Source organism: Haliotis rufescens, unplaced genomic scaffold (assembly GCF_023055435.1).
Source record: "Haliotis rufescens isolate VD_foot unplaced genomic scaffold, xgHalRufe1.0.p SCAF_24, whole genome shotgun sequence".
Classification (NCBI taxonomy): Eukaryota; Metazoa; Mollusca; class Gastropoda; order Lepetellida; family Haliotidae; genus Haliotis; species Haliotis rufescens.
Window position 1 is genome coordinate 6063777 of NW_025963935.1, and position 13605 is coordinate 6077381.

Genomic DNA, 13605 nt, shown 5'->3' on the forward strand with positions numbered 1-13605 from the left:
CGTGTTATTCCGGGACAAGCAAGTCTACCCGTAATTCCCTGTATGGCCGAGGGCGCCATTTTGGAACACAAATGTAAACAAACACTCAAACCTCGTGTAATCGATGTACACCGTGATGCATGATTGCGATATGCTTACCTCGTGTATCGATAGATTGTTCTCAATCACCTCTAACACGGAAATCCCGGTCGAAATCAAACTGAGCCATCCACGTCAAGTATTTCGAAAACTCGATTGACAGCAGAAGGAAGGAAGATCAGCTTGCGGATGCCAGGTACGTAGCAGGGCTTCGAGACATAATGTTCCGTGATTTCTATACAGAGATCTTATAGAATGGATTGATTTAGATATTGTCCTGATCTCCATGTTACTACTGTAAACGCCAAGGGCCTTTTAGTTTTGTTGTTTTCGGAAACCCTTTGTTATTATTATGATCATGTGTTTGTTGTGACATGGTATTTCTGTTTGGGCTTGCATAAGAGCTACAGGTGCAGGACTTTTAAGGGTCGTGTCCTTATTCTCAACATAACGCTGGGATTTGATGACGAGGGTTAGTTACCAAGGGTATAAATCTGGCAAAGTGCATGTCAAACAAAACGTGGCATTCAATTCCAATCATGTGTTACCACCTGAAAGTGAGATATGGATTACAAAGAATAATGACAGCTTATCAATCTTTAACAAATTCACACTGAAACATTGAAAGGATAAAGACAAGTTAGCTGTTTTCCGTTTCAGCATGTTCCGGGTTTGTGGGGAGGTTCACAGACATCCTCAGGGAGGATACCAAGTATTGAGTGAGTATTTTTGTTTGTAATCAATACAAACTACATGTATTCATCATGGTATATTTCAATGCAATGTGAAACATCACACTCACAATAGTCCAGCTCTGTGATTAGCAGCCTGTAAATTATTGAACATGGACCAGGCAATCTAGTGATTGTTATTATCAGCAAAGATCCATGCCCTCAGAGTATGATGACAACCTAGCCTGACCACCCAATTCATTAGTTGATTAGTGTTTGCAGCGGTAGAAACTAACACTCTCAGTCCACTAGTCCTAAAATGATAGCATATAGCAAAACCTTTAAATGTCAAAATGACTAGTGCTAATTTCTAATCCTGGTGTTTGGATGTTGTGTTTGTTAGTGTATGTATGAGTGTATTTAGGTTGGTTTGTTGTTTAACGCCGCACTCAGCAATATTCCAGCTATATGACGGCGGTCTGTAAATAATCAAGTCTGGACCAGACAACCCAGTGATTGATTTCATGAGCATCGAGCCACGGAATTGAGATCAATGACATGCATCAACCAAGTCAGCGAGCCTGACGAGCCGATCCCGTTAGTCGCCTTTTACGACAAGCATAATGGCCTTTTACGGCAAGCATGGGTTGCTGAAGACCTTTTCTACCCCGGAATCTTCACGGGTCGAGTGTATTTAACTTAAATCATGAATCTTATACTTGTTTCTCTGTGCTTTTACAATGTAACCCTAATTTTCTCGGGAATAATAAAGTATTCTCTTATTTATATCATTTCTGAACAAAGTGTCATATCAAGGTTAGATCTCTGTCAAAACAGTGCCATGGAAAAGCCAAACAAATAGCCTAGAAATAAAAGTAAATACTGCATTGCATTAATCTGCATTTCAAGAAAATTTGGCAATAGTTCATGGAATGATATTCACCTCGGTGAGGATCTCTCTGCATTGTCGAACAAGTTATTTCCTATGTAATGTATGTGTTAAATGACCCTGACTTTGTTGTGTAAATATTGTTTTGACATTTGTTAAATATGGGGTTAAATGTCATCTCTGAATGGTTGACATGAATTATTATGATTAGGGTAGTTCTAAGTCGGAATCACAACCGGGGTCTTTTCATTTGAATCAAATGTACTACATGTACAGTTTGGTAATTTTTGTGATGTGAATGCTACTTATGTTTGTAGAATGTCCGGATGAATAAAAGAGACAGTCATCTGTGCAGCATCAATGCAAAGAAAGACCATAGAAGAGCATAGTGAGTGGTAAATATTTTGAAATTATTCTGTTTGGTTCATATGGTTATTTTGCAAATGTTTCTTCAGTTTGTTCCTTATCGCTGTGGGCACGGATGTCCTATTATCTAAGGCACTACAATTTTCTGTGCAGAGTTGCATCTGTTGGGCTTAGCAGAAACCTATAGTCATTGGTTCAAATCCTGATTCTCCCCGATTATGTTGCTAGGTTTGTCAGCATTATACACATGCTCGTGGGATTTATCAAAGACCTGCACCACTTAGGCTTACTTCCCACATCAAGCTAACATCCGGTGATATATCTGGAATACTGTTCAAAGCAGTGTTAAAGCCAACTCATTTATTTAACACTGCAACCAGCTTTAGTTTGGCTATATGACAAGGATTGTAAATATATATGTTTAAGTCTGTTTTCAGTCGTACAATTGGGTATCTCATACCTCTAGTCGCACGTTAAAAGGAAGCTAGAAGCAGGAATGTAAACAATAAACTTGTTTCCGTCCGGTTGCGCACGCACCTCCCGATGACATGCCACAAATCTCTCAGTGCGCCTCTGAGCTGGTCGCTCGAGAAGGACTTTCGCGATAGACTGCTAGTTTGTATTCTCCTAGTACTTATCGTGTGTCTACAGTTGTTGTTCTAATACAGTAATAATACTATGTCTTACCTGTAGACTCCTGGAATGTATTCATTGGTAATCCATTGTTTGGGTTCAACACGTGTTTCACCTGATTATACACGTGGCAACATGTCGGGCATTTGTGCCTCGTGTCAAGGACAACTGTCTAAAGTAGATCCTCACAAGTATTGTCCTTCCTGCATAAATAAGGACGGGTTTTCAGCGTGTTCGTGGAATGAACGTTCTTAAGAATGTGACCATTTGTTTTCTATCAACTTTAACTTGTATCGTCGTGCGTTGGCGAAGCGGGCTACTGACCAGCGCTACAGGCAGATGAGGTCATCGGGTGGATCCTTGGACTCTGCACCCCCTACATCTGGCCCTGGTGGTGGCGCGTCGGCCACACCCAAGAAATCAGTTGAAAAAGACCCGCCTCAGTCAACTTATGTTTTTGACAAGACACGGGACCGTTCGCCTGCTGATGATACTACCCGCACGACTGATCTTCGTCTATTGGTTGATCGAGAGCGTCATTCAGCCACCCCCATTACGATGGGACCGGGTGGTGACGAGGACCACGAGGGGACTACGGTCCCCAGTCGGTCTGTCTCTTGTCCTACCAACGACGATAGGAACGTTGTGCGGGTCGACAGTGTACACAGATCCCTCTCTAGACGTCGTTCCCGTTCACGGGACGACAGGTCGAGGGCCTCGTCGAGTAACAGTAAACGACACGAGGACATTCGTCGCCTTCGAGGTCGTCGGGAGTTCGATTCGGACGATAACTACGATGGGGATCGTAGTACTTCTACAGTTAGAGATCGTAGCCCTCGTCCCCACGGGGACGTGCGACGCCTTCGAAGGGAGTTTTTGGGAGATCAGCTTCGTAGAGATAATGATCGATCGTGACCCTCGTCTCACTTTCATATCGACCCGGGCTTTGATAGGCCAGATGACGGCGGCGGTACTCGCCTTGACGGCGTCGACCGAGAAGGGTTCGTCTACGTCGGAGGTCCATGGACCATCGTCCCTTACACCGGTTCCTTCATCTATGCCTACACAATCGACGTCGACGATGGATTGTGACGACAGCGTCGTAGAGATAATGATCGATCCTGACCCTCGTCTCACTTTCATATCGACCCCGGCTTTGATAGGCCAGATGACGGCGGCGGTACTCGCCTTGACGACGTCGACCGAGAAGTGTTCGTCTACGTCGGAGGTCCATGGACCATCGTCCTGTACACCGGTTCCTTCATCTACGCCTACACAATCGATGTCGACGATTGATTGTGACGACAGCGTCGTAGAGATAATGACCGATCGACACCCTCGTCTCACTTTCATATCGCCCAAGCTTTGTTAGCCCAGATCACGACGGTGGTACTTACCTCCAGGGCGTCGACCAAGAAGGATTCGACTACGTCAGAGGTCCATGGACCATCGACCAATACGTGCCTTCATGGTTGAAGATGAGTCACATTAATTCCGCCTGCCGGCCTGGGACCTCGATATCGTTCTCCGCTACCTGTCTAGTTAGACTTACGAGCCTCTCGATCAGGTCGCCTTCGACATTGTCTCCTACTAGAAGTACTGCTCGTATTTTTTTTACTGCGAGTTGCTCTGTAACTAAATTATGCGCCGACCACACTTCGATCACATTTCATCTGACGTGTGAAGTTGTCATGTCGCATCGATAATTTGTTGTGTCGAAGAGCATTAACCATGCTATTTTTCGTTACCTTGGATACGACGAGTCGTTCTGAACCACTTTATATACCGTCCACACTTCGATCGCAATTCAACTGTCGTGTGCAGTTGTCCTGTCGCTTCGATAGTTACTTGTGGGTCGAAGAGCATTAAACATGCTGTTTTAGTTACCTTGTATACTGCGAGTTGCTCTGTAACTAAACTATACGTCGACCGCTTCGATCGCAGTTCAACTGACGCGTGCAGTTGTCCTGTCGCATCGATAATCAGTCATGTGTCGAAGAGCATTAAACATGCTGTTTTAGTTACCTTGCCTACGACGAGTCGTTCTGTAACTACATTATAAGCCGACCACGTTTCGATCGCACCTCAACTGATGTGTGCAGTTGTCCTGTCGCATCGATACTTACTTGTGGGTCGACGAGTCGTTCTGAAACTAAATTATATGCCGTCCACACTTCGATTGCAATTCAACTGTCGTGTGCAGTTACCTTGTCGCATCGATACTTACTTGTGGGTCGAAGAGCATTAAAGATGCTGTTTAGTTACCTTGTATACTGCGAGTTGCTCTGTAACTAAACTTCGACCACTTCGATCACCGTTCAACTGACCGTGCAGTTGTCCTGTCGCATCGATAATTAGTTGTGTGTCGATGAGCATTAACCATGCTGTGCGTTCGTGATAAACAATTTGTCTCGTCCGTGCATCTGGTCGAATGTTCTATTGTCACTACGGGGGTGTGGAACTTGGTACATTCGACGTGCAAGAGGTCACTTCCGGATTACTTTCCAGACCCTCCTTCCAGTGTTCCGTCGAATTCTACCCAATTGTACGACTGAAAACAGACTAAAACATGGGTTTTTCAGATTAAAAACGATGTTTTATTGGTCTGTTTTCAGTCGTACGTTCCCACCCAGACATCCCCACTGGGAAGTAATCCAGTCCAGTCCTGCTTAATGGCTTATTCTTCGAGATTTGTGGCATGTCATCGGGAGGTGCGTGCGCAACCGGACGGAAACAAGTTTATTGTTTACATTCCAGCTTCTAGCTTCCTTTTAACGTGCGACTAGAGGTATGAGATACCCAATTGTACGACTGAAAACAGACCAATAAAACATCGTTTTTAATCGGAAAAAAACATGTTTTAGTCTGTTTTCAGTCGTACAAATGGGTATCTCTCATACCCTCACGTCTAGTCGCACGTTTAGAGGAAGCCAGAAGCTGGAATGTAAACATTAAACTTGTTTCCGTCCGGTTGCGCACGCACCTCCCTATGACATGTCACAAATCTCTCAGCGCGCCTCTGCGCTGGTCGCTCGAGAAAGTCTTTTGCGGTAGACTGCTAGTTTGTATTCTACTAGTACTTATCGCTTATCTACAGTTGTTCTAATCAAGTCATAATATGTCTTACCTGTAGACTCCTGGAATGTAATCCTTGGTAATCCATTGTTTGTGTTCACGCGTGTTTCGCTGTTTGACAGTGATTCTACACGTGGCAATGTGTCTGGCATTTGTGCCTCGTGTCAACGAAAACTGTCTAAAGTAGACCCTCACAAGTATTGTCCTTCCTGCATCATTAAGGACGGGTTTTCAACGTATTCGTGGAATAAACGTTGTAAAATATGTGAGAACTTGTCTTCAATAAACTTTAACTTGTATCTTCGTGCGTTGGCGAAGCGGGCCGCTGACCAGCGCTACAAGCGGAGATGGTCATCGGTTGGATCCTTGGACTCTGCACCCTCCGCATCAGGCCCTGGGGGTGGCGAGTCGACCACACCTCAGAAATCAGTTGAAAAAGACCCGCCTCAGTCAACTTCAGTTTTTGACAAGACACGTGACCGTTCGCCTGCTGATGATACTACCCGCACGACTGGTCTTCGTCATTTGGTTGATCGAGAGCGTCACTCAGCCTCCCCCGTTACGACGGGACCGGGTGGTGACGAGGACCATGAGGGGACTACGGTCCCCAGTCGGTCCGCATCTCGTTCTACCAACGACGATAGGGACATCGTGCGGGACCACAGTGGACACAGAAGTCGTTCCCGTTCAAGTCGGGACGACAGGATGAGTGCCTCGTGGAGAGACAGTACACGACACGAGGATGTTCATCGTCATCGTGGTTGTCGAATGTACGATTCGGACGATAACTACGATGGGGATCGTAGTACTTCTACAGTTAGAGATCGTAGCCCTCATCCCCACGGGGACGTGCGACGTTCTCGCAGGGAGAGTTTGGGGGTTCAGCTTCGTAGTGAAGATAGTGACAGAAAGACGACCTCGTCTCACTTTCATATCGACCCTGCTTTGATAGCCCAGATCACGGCGGCGGTCCTCGCCTCGACGGCGTCGACCAAAAAGGATACGACTACGTCAGGGGTCCATGGCCCGTCAACTATTCTACGATGGGGATCGTAGTACTTCTACAGTTAGAGATCGTAGCCCGATCGTAGCCCTCGTCCCGATGGGGACGTGCGACGTTCTCGCAGGGAGAATTTGGGGGTTCAGCGTCGTAGTGAAGATAGTGACAGAACGACGACCTCGTCTCACTTTCATATCGACCCGGCTTTGATAGTCCAGATCACGGCGGCGGTCCTCGCCTCGACAGCTTCAACCAAGAAGGATACGACTACGTCAGGGGTCCATGGCCCATCAACTAGTACAGCAGCTCCTTCATCTACGCCTCCACACTCGACGTCGACGTTGGATTGTGACGACAGACAACCCGACGCGTGCGGGCTTTAAGGTCGGAGATACACCGCAGTCTCTTCAGTTTTCTCCTCCCGATGTCTTCAGAGCTATGGCTCACGATATGGACCAGAACTTTGGCTCTGCTCTGCCTGGGCAGAGCTTCTGCAAGCCGCCTGGTCGATCTCGTTACCCGATCTATGGCATGCCGTTTTCGTCACCCATGACTAGGGATTTGGACTGGGGGCTAATCTTCAAGAGACCAGCACCATCCACATTTGGAATCCATGGGCACTGCTGTTCGTCACCAGCTGCAAACGCTTGCTATGCTGTCGACAGCGATCAAGGCCCTCTCAGTGTACTTTGAGGTGAAAGAACCCCAGGACGAGGACGACAGGACGGTGCCATCGGTCCTCACCTGTATGCAACGGTGGATCTAGGACGTCCTCGCCCAGTCCCGATATGTATCGGGCCAGATTACTATGGCGCGTCGCCGTGGTTACATCGACTGCACTGACCTTCCTGATCGTCATGGCAGGTCACTCTTACGGGCCCCGTGGACATCGCAACAGTTGTTCGACGGTCGTACCAACGACGTTCTGGACAAGTACTCCAGGGAAGCCGAGCGTGACATCATCATTTCGGCCTCACCCAACCTGTCCAGACGGCCACCGGTTTCGAACGCCCCACGACGACGTTACCGAAACGAGAATGTGCAACGGGCCTTCCGTAGGGACGTGCCTCGACAGCCGTCCCGCAAGGGAGGTTCCGACAAGAAAGGTCGCCAGGTCTCCTTTTCCAAGTTTCCCAGAGGGGGAAAGTACCAGCGGGGGAGGAAGTGAGGTCCCTTCCCCCGCCGTTGCCGTGGTTGGAGTCTCTCCCGGTGACACTACCTTTAGACGAGCTACCGGTAGGGGGGCGACTTCGTCACTTTGCCCACAAGTGGGTTTTCCTCAACGCAACATACCTCCAACCACCCGACACATTCACCTTGACATCCCTCAGCTCTCTGCGTCGGATGATATTACCGAACGACTTCCTCGTCTCGTTAGACCTTCAGGACGCGTATCTACATGTACCAATAGCTTCCGAGTTCCAGAAGTACCTCCGATTCGAATGCCAAGGTATTCATTACCAGTGGGTGGCCCTCCTGATTGGAATTTCTACGGCCCCGTGCTTTTTCACACGGATCATGAAGACGGTCTTAGAATGGCTCCATCGGCAGGCGATCAGGGTCGCCTTCTACCTAGACGACGGGCTGCAAGCTCACCAGATTACAGTAGCCCTTCAAAGTGAGTTGGCGACCACCTTGAGTCTACTACGGTACCTCGGATGCAACTTTCAAAAGTCGGACTTGGTACCACCTCGGGTTCTACAGTACATTAGGATACGCTTCCAGACGGGAGTCAATCTGGTCCAGGTACCTCAAGATTGTCAGCAGCGTTCCGTGACGTCTACATGCCTCGTAGTCGGTGCACAAGTGGCAGGAAGTCCTCGGTCTGTTGACATCGGCCCAAGACTTGACCCGTCGAGGTCGTCTTCAACTTCGTCCGCTGCAGAGATTGCTGTACCCCCACCTGGAGTTTCCCAATCTCCTGGTTCCACTTCCGGCGCAGCTACGTTGTCATTTGGAGTCGTGGCTCCAGCCGTCGAACGTTTGCGAGGGCGTCTTTATGAGCGTTCATACTACACCTATTCGTAGACGCGTCATTGGAAGGCTGGGGAGCGCACCTCGGGGACGACCAAGCGGCAGGGCGGTGGTCGCCAGTAGAAAAGGTCCTCCACATCAACTACCTCGAGATGGGAGCAGTGATTCGGGCGGTCGAGTTTTGGAAACTTCGACTCGGTCGGAAACGGCTGATGATACAGTCGGACAACTCCACAGTCGTCCACTGCGTCAACTAACAGGGAACAACTCAGTCGGCGGCCCTTCTGGACCGGACATTCAGGTTCTTCGCCCTCGTCGACGACTTGGACATGGGCGTACGCGCCCGTCACATCCCGGGGGCCAAGAATGTGATTGCCGACGCCCTGTCGAGACCATCGAGGCCGTCTCCCACGGAGTGGATGATCCATCCGACAGTCTTTCATCTGCTGACAGATCGACTCTGGTTGCCCCAAGTAGATCTCTTTGCTGCCCCGTACAACAACCGCCTCCCTCGATTCGTGTCGCCGGTTCCAGACCCATGGGCATGGGACCACGACGCTCTAGCGATATCGTGGGGGGTCTAGACGCTTACGCGTTTCCACCAACGGTGCTGTTACCATCGCAACTGGTGAAAGTTCGTCAAACGGCCAACCTACGTCTGCTTTTGGTCGCGCCTTATTGGCCGGCCAGAACATGGTTCCCGGAACTTCTTCAGATCATCGTTCAACCACTGTTCCCGTTGTCAGATCGAGACGACCTCCTTCTTCATCCTCACACTGACGACTTGCATCCGGGGATAAAGAACTTCCAGCTTCACGCCTGGGTTTGCTTAAGACCTCGTTAATGAAGAAAGGCTATTCGGCTAAAGCGGCAGCGCTTGTCTCGTCGGCACATTGAGTTACGACTCGTAAGCTGTAAAATGACAAGTGGACCACTTTCTCCATTTTCGCCAGGTCTCATAGCTTCAACCCGGCGGTAGCGACCCCACCACAGGTGGGGGAGTTCCTAGTCTCTCTCCGGTCATCTCGGCGTCTGAAAGGGTTGACGATCTCGACATATCTGGCAGCTTTGGCCTCAGTAGTGCCGTCTCCTACGGGCGACAAGCTCACTAACGTACCGGAGTTGCAGAAGATTCTACGTGCCTTCATGGTTGAAGATCAGTCACGTAAATTCCGACCGCCGGCCTGGGACCTCGATGTCGTTCTGCGCAACCTGTCTTATCAGGCTTACGAGCCTCTCGATAAGGTCGCGTTCGACTTATTGTCTCAGAAAACGGTTTTTCCTTCTCTCGCTGGCTACGGCTGCGAGAATTACGGAAATACATGCCGTTGACGTCGGTCGGATTACGTTCGATCAGCGTAACCATGGCAACGTCCATCTTGGTCTCCGATGGGATTTTTTAGCGAAAAATTCACTTCCTGGCCAAGATCCGAGAATGTTCAACATTCCTTCCTTGTCTGCCATTATGGGCCCTCGTGATCACGCTGATCTCACCTTGTGCCCAGTTCGTGCGCTTCGTATTTACCTGCAGCGTTCTGAACAGCGACGACAACATTTTCGACGGCTGTTCATACCGCTCTCAACCAATGCAAAGAAAGAGATTACACGTAATACTCTCTCATTTTGGTTGAGAGCGGTAATTCTCAGAGCTTACGAGGCGCAAGGACTCGCACCTCCCACCTCATCTCATCCGCACGAAGTTCGAGCCTTCACTTCAACATTAGCACTCCACAGTTATTGTTCGCTACAAGTTATTATGGAGGGCTGCTTTTGGAGATCTACTTCAGTGTTTGCTTCGCATTATCTTAGAGATATCTCCACAGAAGAGGTTGAAGGACTCAAACAGTTTGGTCCACTCGTGGTGGCACAACGGATCTCTCAGAAAAGACAGTGAATTCGTGTTTTATTCTCTTTGGAGTTTTTGCTCGACACTTCGTGACATACTACAGGTTACAATAAAAGCTGTTGTTGAATGTACGCATTCTTATGTTTTTTTGTTGCGTGCAGTACTTCTGCTTTTTATTATGGTTATGCGGTGTATGCATCGTCTTCCCATACATTGTAGTACTGCTCGTATTTTTTAGTTACTTTGTATACTGCGAGTTGCTCTGTAACTAAATTATGCTCCAACCTCACTTCGATCCGGGTTCAACTGACGTGTGCAGTTGTACTGTTGCATCGATAATTAGTTGTGTGTCGATGAGCATTACCCATGCTATTTTAGTTACCTTGTATACTGCGAGTTGCTCTGTAACTAAACTATTCGTCGGCCACACTTCGATCGCAGTTCAACTGACGCGTGCAGTTGGCCTGTCGCATCGATAATTAGTTGTGTGTCGAAGAGCATTAACCATGCTGTGCGTTCGTGATAAACAACTTGTCTCGTCCGTGCATCTGCTCGAATGTTCTATTGTCACTACAGGGGTGAGGAACTTGGTACATTCGACGTGAAAGTGGTCACTGCCTGATTACTTTCCCGACCCTCCTTCCAGTGTTCCGTCGAATTCTACCCATTTGTACGACTGAAAACAGACTAAAACATGGGTTTTTCAGATTAAAAACGATGTTTTATTGGTCTGTTTTCAGTCGTACGTTCCCACCGAGCCATCCCCACTGGGAAGTAATCCAGTCCAGTCCTGCTTGATGGCTTATTCTTCGAGATCTGTGACATGTCATAGGGAGGTGCGTGCGCAACCGGACGGAAACAAGTTTAATGTTTACATTCCAGCTTCTGGCTTCCTCTAAACGTGCGACTAGACGTGAGGGTATGAGAGATACCCATTTGTACGACTGAAAACAGACCAATAAAACATCGTTTTTAATCTGAAAAACCCATTTTTCCATGTTGATGAGTTGAAACAATCACTAAATGACATCTCTTAAAAAAGGTTCCCAGCATTCCAAGCCTAATTAATAGATAAGATAGTGATTAAGTAGGCTCATTGATCGCATGTAATCATACCACAGTGATGTGGGATATTGTCCATAATAGTTATCATCGGTTTGTCTGGACCGAGTTCATAACATTAGTCACTGGTTTGTCTGGTTGAGATTTGAGATGTGATTATCTTAAATATTTAGCATATAACAAGACTCACATATGACAACTTAAGTGATTTTGCTGCCTTCTATCTGTAAGTACATGTGGCAACAATTCTTTTTGATTGCTAAAATCTTTTTACATAATGCTGCAGAAACTGAAGTCCTGCTTGAGATCCCTGGATGAGTACTCCCGGTTGACAGTCTGGAAGGACCAGACAAGGGAGTCCTAAACAGAGGCTGCACCCCTTCAGATATCAGAGGTGATTTGCAGACAGCGATGGCGAGGGTCCTGTTATTTCAATGGAGGCTGACCGAAAAGTTGTATGCCAAATGGTACTGGGACACACAAAGGCTGGTCTGGCTAATGTGAGAAGACCAACCAATGCCAAGCTGGAGTGGAATTCTTCCAGGACATTCAGGAAACTCTTGTCTTGAGCCATATGGTAAACACTTGAAAGGAATGATAAATGGGACTTATTGTCTTTAAATGTGGACTCAAACACCAAATGGAAAGTTCACAATTCTACTAACACAATGCAGCAGAGATAGAGTCCAACTGGTATCCCCTTATCCTGGTTCCTGTTCATCCATGGCAATATAGAAAGAAAAGGAGGATTGAGGGAAAGTAAGTTCTCTGAACGTGTGAACATAATCCGTAGGTACTGTCAAGCGAACAGTTATCACACTCTGTTATGAGTATTGAAGAATAGGATGAAATTGCATACTGCATCAGGAACCATCATGTGAACATTGCTCAATGTGCGATATAGTATAGGCATATGAATAAAAGAAATTGATAATTTGATTGTTGCTTATGTTTCATTTGCCAGCTGTGTAAATGGCGATGTTTCATGATTTCGCCTCAGTTTAATAGCCACACTTATCTTATGAAACCATGCATTTCTTGGGCATCTCAATATAAATAACACATGTTTCCTTTGCTCTGAAAACGTCTGATGACACATTAATCTGTTATGTCAAAGGTCAAAGTCACAACCAGACAAAAAGTTTGTTTGTGGTCTAACTCTTCCTTTGGGCAGGGGTCGAAGTTGGAAAAAGGTCGTGTGTGATCTATATATACTACATTTTCCCCTAAATTGCCTTTTCTGCAGAAGTCTTAGTAACTCTTATACATATACTGGTTACATTACTTCCATATTTTGGTCAATGCTATGTTGAATTCTTCCAAAGGACTGCATCTTTGGTTTATGTGCTGGATAGCTCTTTGAAATGTTTTTGAAATATTTATCACTGATATTGAAGGTCAAATTCACACTCAAAAGTGATAACTCATGAAGGGTTGAAGTGTAAGATCAAGGCGATAGTGAAGGGGTCATTCATAAAGTATTTCTGCAATTATAACTAAAATGCCTATTTCTGGAGATATTTGTGAAATATTAGGCACATAGTTGTTATATTATTTGAATACACATATATGTGCAGTGGTTACAACTCCAGTGTCAAATTAACTCTCAATCCCTTTTAATAAAAGAATTCACAGTAACTGAGGAAGAGCTTACTGTAGTACCATAAAACCAGGGTGAGGCAAATTTTAATGAAGTTAGTATTTGGGATATAACAAGTACATGTACCGTTACAAATAGTCTTATCATCATCTCACTAGGACCAAAGGCCCAAGTGAGCACATTGTCAATGACTTTTTCTTTTTCTCAGTACAAACTGGAAGTCTGGACATGAAATTTAAGGATATCATTATACGAGAACTGATGTTTGTTCATTAAATACCATTAACATCTGAAAAGGACAATATATGAAATTGAACAATTGTCTTCTCCAAAAATGTTTTAGGAGATATTTACCATTAAAGTAACCCAGAATATTACAACAGCTACCTGTAATGCACAGGCTTACATTTT

At 46.5% G+C, this 13605-nt stretch overlaps 1 long non-coding RNA gene across 1 annotated transcript; it reads left to right on the forward strand.

The window, feature by feature from the left end:
• Nucleotides 1-746: 746 nt before the first annotated feature.
• LOC125383573 lies at nucleotides 747-12028 on the forward strand. Its single transcript, XR_007222821.1, has 4 exons — nucleotides 747-797; nucleotides 1956-2026; nucleotides 3845-3846; nucleotides 11881-12028. It is a non-coding gene; the product is annotated as an uncharacterized LOC125383573 (long non-coding RNA).
• The last annotated feature ends 1577 nt before the right edge of the window (nucleotides 12029-13605 follow it).